Here is a 6,107-nt window from a genome sequence, read left to right as displayed (position 1 = left end):
GTAGAAGGGGGGGGGGGGCTTTAGTCTCGGTTCATGCCACGGACCGGGACAAATAATTTGCCTATATATACCCACCGCCGCGGCAGAGCACTCCACAGTGCTCTGTTTTTTCAATCCGGTGAGGAGAGGGCATTTGGGTGCTCTAGTTCACCTCCTATGCACATGAGGTGTTCGATGAAATGCCCGAGCCACACTAGTTAAGCTTTCTCCTCTCGAAGCTCAACCTCGGAGCTCCATTTTTCCCGAGATTTGTCTAGATTTAGCGGTCCGTCACGCCCCGTCCCCGTTTTCACCGCCGCTGATCGCCCGCGCCGATCTCGTCGCCGGCACCACCGTGGTGAGCCTCTTGTTCTTATCTTCTTTCTGATACTTGTCTGATTTTCTTACTTTAGATAGATATTTGTCTGATTTTCTTACTTTTGACACACATAATTATATATAATGCACGCAGATGAACCGGCAATGGATGTATGGTGACATACACACCTCCGAGTACATTAAGGGCGTGCATAATTTTCTTGAAGTGGCTGAGGCAAACAAGCAGAATAGTTTTATGTGTTGTCCATGCACTAAATGTGGGAATATGAAGTCTTACTCTGACCAGAAAATCCTTCACACCCACCTGCTTTACAAGGGTTTCATGCCACACTATAATGTTTGGATGAGGCACGGAGAAATAGGGGTTATGATGGAAGACGACGAAGAAGAAGAGGACGATGACAACTATGTGCCCCCTGAATACGGTGATGCTGCAATGGGGGGAGCTGTTGAAGATCAAGAGGAACCAGATGATGTGTCCGATGATGATGCAACGGGGGAAGCTGCTGAAGATCAAGAGGAACCAGACGATGTGCCCGATGATGATCTCCGTCGGGTTTTGAAGACCATGAAAGTATGGAAACCAAAAAAAATCACCTAAGGACCCATCATGGTGTGGATTTTGAAGTAAAGCTGTACAATTCTGAGAGTGTAACCCATTTTGGTTGCAAAATTTGGGAAGCACTTTGCAAGATGTATGGTTTTGATGAGGGTATGCTTGTCACCATGGATCTTGGTGATCCTAAAATCGAGCAAGACAATATGGACATTTGGGTCCTTGTTGATACACTTCCAATTCTTCTCCCATGTGAGCTTCTCAAACATAGTTATTAAGTAATTTATATTGTTTATTTCAAAATAGTTGACAGCTTATTTCTATTGACAGCTTATTTTCATTCTTCAAAGAATGTGCGGAAGATGGTAGACAAAACCCACTACACCGATGGCTCCGAATTAACTTATAAGGAGAAAAATCATCTGATCGCATTTTGTACTGATCTTGAGAATTACAATATCTACGATCGAACTCCTCAACATTATGGTCAATATGTGCCACTAGTGCACGTGTTGAACTACGGTAACTACCATGGAGATACCTTGGTAAGATTTTTTACTATTACGACATCCGTGCATCTTTTGCATACTTCTAAAACTAGTACATCATTGCTAACTACGAAGTTATTACTATGTTTTTCAACAAATAATCCCGAATGATTGTGTGCCTCATCTGATGTATACGCATGGTCGCCTTGATGTTTTGAACATACAGGCAGGTCATCCTACGAATCTCAACTGTCCATACCGGATTTCTAAAAGAAGTGGAGATATGATAATCAAAGAATGGAAAAAATGTATGGACAATTGTAAGGAGGTTCTTGGAAGCAAAAGGAAGCGAAGCGCAAGAATTGGAGACAGGATGATCTCCATTCTTCATAATGGAGAGTCAGGGTCTATATTGTTTTATGCTATTTTACCTTAAGGGTGTTTAGGTCCTACCTAATACTGATGATCATGTGCTAAAAACAATTAAGTAGGATTGGGTTTGATGACTATGAGGATGATGATCGTATGACTTGTTATTAATAACGAGTAGAAGTGATGATGCATGATTAGTAGGACTTCTTATTATATATGATAATGTATGATGCGAGCATGAAGAGTTATTATATATCAGCGGGTGAAATGAACATAGCAGTAGCGTTGGTAAACTAAGCACGAAGATATAAGAGAGGACACTTCTCTCTATTAGCTAGCTAATAACAGCCTAAATTAACCCCCAAAACCCTTAAACCAGCCCTTTCAAAAAAAACCTCAGCTCCAGCCAGCTGCTGACGCGTGGATGCTTTTTGGTCCCGGTTTATGTCACCAACCGGGACCAAAGCCCCCCCTGCATGGGCTGCCCGCAGTGGCCACGCGGAGGCCCATCTGCCCCGGTTCGTATAAGAACCGGGACTAAAGGCCAAAGGCATTAGTACCGACCTTTTAGTCCCGGTTCTTAAACCGGAACAAAAGGCCCTTACAAACCGAAACAAATGGTCCTTTTTCTACTAGTGGTGCAGGAAACCCTAGCCACATGTTCGCCTTTTCTTTTCTTTCTGTGGGAAGAAAGAAAAGACACATCCATTTGCCGTGAATCAGGGTGTGATGCTAATCACATGCATGAGAGTAGTACAATCAATTGCATGCAATAAGCAAGCGATTGGGTGCAAATGTAACAAAAAATGCTAAGCCATGCAATAGAAGACAAAAACATTATTTCTTTCGATAGTGTGACGTTGACAAAATCACAGACGGCTTAGGGCATGAACTATGATGACATATGGATACAGATGTCCCATAAAAAAATAGTTTTAAGCAACTACATTAACCTTTTCTTATAATTCCCAACGCAAACTATTACTAGTGAGTAGGAATAGAAATAGAGACTTTAGGGCATGAAATATGGTGGCATATGCATACAGATGCCCTATGAGAAAGCTTCAGGTATCTGTATTTATTTAGTTTTCCCAATACATCTGCCATTAGTGGGCCTCATCAAGAAATAGAAAATAAAGACTTTATTACACATGCATCTCTACTCTTCCCTCCAACCTCTTCAGCTTTTTTCACTAGACCACATTTTCCTCTCTTCAAGCACCCGCCTCCTGCAGAGGAGTCTGCTTCCCCATCCAAATCTACTTTTTCTGACATCCGATCCAACATGACACGCGAGGCATCACCCTTGGGCTATGGTATGCGTTGGCCATGCCCTGAGTATACATACTTCTGTATTCTCCACTTTAACTTTTTCAGTTTTTTCTATCAAATCATACCTTTTTCTCCCCAAGCATCCACCTCCTGCGGAGAATCCTGCTTCCCTGTCTAAAAATATCTCTTCGGGCATCCGATAATATTGCCGGGCATCACCTGAAGCTATGCATTGGACATGAACACGTCACGTCAGGACGTGCCACAATGAAAAAACAATCATTTCTCTGATAGAATGGGCCGGCAGTTTCCGGCAGTTCTCTGTGACCAGTCTAGACTACAGTGCACACGTTGAATTGTTCGGCCAGAAATGCTCCTGCAGGCTCCAAATGGACGAACTTCATGTCCTCACACGTATGTAGGCTTCGAATCCCTGTCTCTGGTCGCATCGTTTGAATCAGTGTTCAACTGAAATTGTTTATCTTCGCCATTACTTGTTGCAAGGAGGACGATGTAGTTACATATACCGAGTTGCCTACGCGTTGCGCGCCTCAATTGACTGTGGATCGATGGCAGCTGCCCCACGGCGCCTTCTCCTGCTTCTCCTCGCCGTTGTCTTGTCCTCCTCTTACGTCGACGTCGCTGTAGCACAGGGAGTATCACATTGGTTCTGCTCGACCACGGGCGACTACGGAGTGTACAGCCGGTACCGGCTAAATCTTTTGGCCCTCATGGCCGACCTCCCGGCGCGTGCCCTCGACAACCGTTTCTACTACAACGGCACGGCCGGCGAATCACCGGACAAGGTGTTCGGCCTCGTCTTGTGCTATGCCGACCGCAACTGGACCAAGTGCCACGACTGCCTCTACACCGCGGCCTCCGTGATACAGCAGTCGTGCCCGTTCAGCCGGCAGATGAAGGGCGCCTACGACTCATGCCTTCTCCGCTACTCCAACGAGTCCTTCGTCTCCGTCGCCGACCTCGACTTCGCCATCTACGTGGAGGACCCGTCCAGCATGAACAGGACCTACGTGGACGACCCGTCCAGCATGAACAGCACGAGGTGGGATCTGCTCACCCGGCTAGCGGCGGAGGCGGCGCGTTCGCCGCTGCGGCTCGCGAACGGGAGCGTGCCGTACGCGGCCAGTTCGCACTCGCCGACGACCATGCACGGCCTGGCGCAGTGCACGAAGGACCTGAACGCGAGCGAGTGCGGCAGGTGCCTTACCAAGTTCGTGGCAAAGCTCTCCGGTATGTTCCCTAACAACACCTATGCTGGCATCAAGGGCTACAGCTGCTACGCCGTATACAGCATCGGCGACGCCGAGTTTCTCCGTATCACCATTCCTTTTCCTATTTCATTTTAATGGAAGGAGAACATCGCGTGACATTTGTCTCATTGATGGATATGTGTTTTTTTTTTCATTTAGAAGTTCCGCCACTTGCCGCCGACAGGATTAGCAGCAGGACGCCGCTGGTGGCCGGCGTGTCTGCCGGTGTCGTCGTTGTATTCATCTCATCGAGTCTCTTGGTTTGTTTCCTTTTACGCTGTCGGAAGCGAAATCGCATGGCGAGACAAGTAGATACTTTTGAAGATGATCCCATGGAGGATGACTTCGAGAAAGGGACCGGACCCAAGCGGTTTTGCTATAGCGATCTTGCCGTTGCCACCAGCAACTTCTCTGACGAGAAGAAGCTAGGTGAAGGTGGTTTCGGTTCCGTGTACAAAGGATTCTTGAAGGAGCTTAAGGTTGATGTGGCTATAAAACGAGTGTCCAAGACCTCCAAGCAGGGCAGGAAGGAGTACATCTCAGAGGTGAAGATCATAAGCCGGCTGAGACATCGAAACCTCGTGCAACTCATTGGCCGGTGCCATGGCGGCGGTGAACTCTTGCTTGTCTACGATCTTATGCCCCACGGCAGCCTAGACAGTCATCTTTACAGTTCAAACACCATATTATCGTGGCCACTCAGGTGCGGATATATTATGACTTTTGTATCTCCAACGTCTAGCTTAACTCTCTCACCTAATATGTTTTCGCTTATTTTGTTTGGTGTTGTTTTTAGGTATGATATTGTGCTGGGGTTAGGGTCTGCACTTCTGTACCTACACCAGGACTGGGAGCAATGTGTTCTGCACCGTGACATCAAGCCAAGCAACATCATGTTAGACGCGTCGTTCTGCGCCAAACTTGGTGACTTTGGGCTAGCGCAGCTTGTCGACCACGACCGAGGACCATACACGACTGGTATTGCAGGAACAATGGGCTACATGGACCCTGAGTGTATGGTCACGGGAAGGACAAGCGCTGAGTCTGATGTCTACAGCTTCGGCGTAGTCATGCTCGAGATCGCCTGTGGCAAGCGGCCCGCTGTTGCTCGGGGACGAGAAGACATCATTCATCTGGTGCAATGGGTCTGGGATTCATGGGAAAGCGAAGGACCCTTGCCGCGGCCGATGCGCAGCTCAACCTGGAGTTAGACGACCGGGAGATGGAGTGCAAGATGGCGGTCGGGCTCTGGTGCGCGCACCCTGATAGGACCCTGAGACCATCCATCAAGCAAGCAGTCAGCGTGCTACGATTTGAGGCGCCTCCGCCAAGCCTTCCAGCAAAGATGCCCGTCGCGACATTTACGGCGACGATTGATTCTTCATTACTTTCTGCATCTCAACTTACAGGCGTCAGATGACCGATTATGCTTAATTGTTTGGAAAGAGTAAGACATGCACGTACGCACACTAGTTCGCGACGCAACCGTCCGATTTTTTTTTTGAAAACTTCCAATATAATCAATTGTCATGACACTATGGAAAACAATGGTAACAAAAAATGCATCCATGTCTGTAGACCACCTAACAATGACTACAAGCACTGGAGCGAGCCGAATCCTTGGTGTTGTCATCGCCCCTTCCTCACCGGAGCTGGGCAAAACTTGTTGTACTGGACAGTCAGGCAGTCATCATACTAAGGTCCCACGGGACTAGCACACTAGACAGCAACTATCGCCGATGAAGAGAAGTATAGATCAGAAGGATCCAACATGTAGGCCCGTGAACAAAGACTGGATCAAGGGGATCCTCCGAAGGCCAACACCGACCG

The 6,107-nt window shown here is 47.5% G+C and overlaps 1 pseudogene; it reads left to right on the top strand.

The window, feature by feature from the left end:
• Positions 1-3,575: 3,575 nt before the first annotated feature.
• Positions 3,576-5,697, top strand: LOC119293298 (annotated as a pseudogene).
• Positions 5,698-6,107: the final 410 nt, after the last annotated feature.

This window comes from Triticum dicoccoides, chromosome 4B (genome assembly GCF_002162155.2).
Source record: "Triticum dicoccoides isolate Atlit2015 ecotype Zavitan chromosome 4B, WEW_v2.0, whole genome shotgun sequence".
Lineage (NCBI taxonomy): Eukaryota > Viridiplantae > Streptophyta > Magnoliopsida > Poales > Poaceae > Triticum > Triticum dicoccoides.
Note: the sequence above shows the minus strand (reverse complement) of the source record. Positions and strands in the feature narration are given on the sequence as shown.